Raw genomic sequence first — 317 nt, 5'->3', positions numbered from 1 at the left:
ATTGCCATCCATTCAGACTTTGAGAGATCATGTTGACCTGCTGAGTCAACACTTTGTTCTGAGCCAATATGGCATTCAGAGCATCTATTTCAAGAACTCCTTTCTTCTGAGGTATCCCATTATTTACAGAATTCCTCTCAGAAGTGTACATGAATTGGTTGTTTGCAACCATATCAATGAGTTCTTGAGCCTCTTCAGGCATTTTCTTTAGGTGAATAGATCCACCTGCAGAATGATCCAATGACATTTTCGAAAATTCAGATAGACCATAATAGAAGATATCTAATATGGTCCATTCTGAAAACATGTCAGATGGA

This window comes from Arachis duranensis, chromosome 4, assembly GCF_000817695.3.
Source record: "Arachis duranensis cultivar V14167 chromosome 4, aradu.V14167.gnm2.J7QH, whole genome shotgun sequence".
In the NCBI taxonomy this organism is placed as follows: domain Eukaryota; kingdom Viridiplantae; phylum Streptophyta; class Magnoliopsida; order Fabales; family Fabaceae; genus Arachis; species Arachis duranensis.
This window is presented reverse-complemented; position numbering follows the sequence as displayed.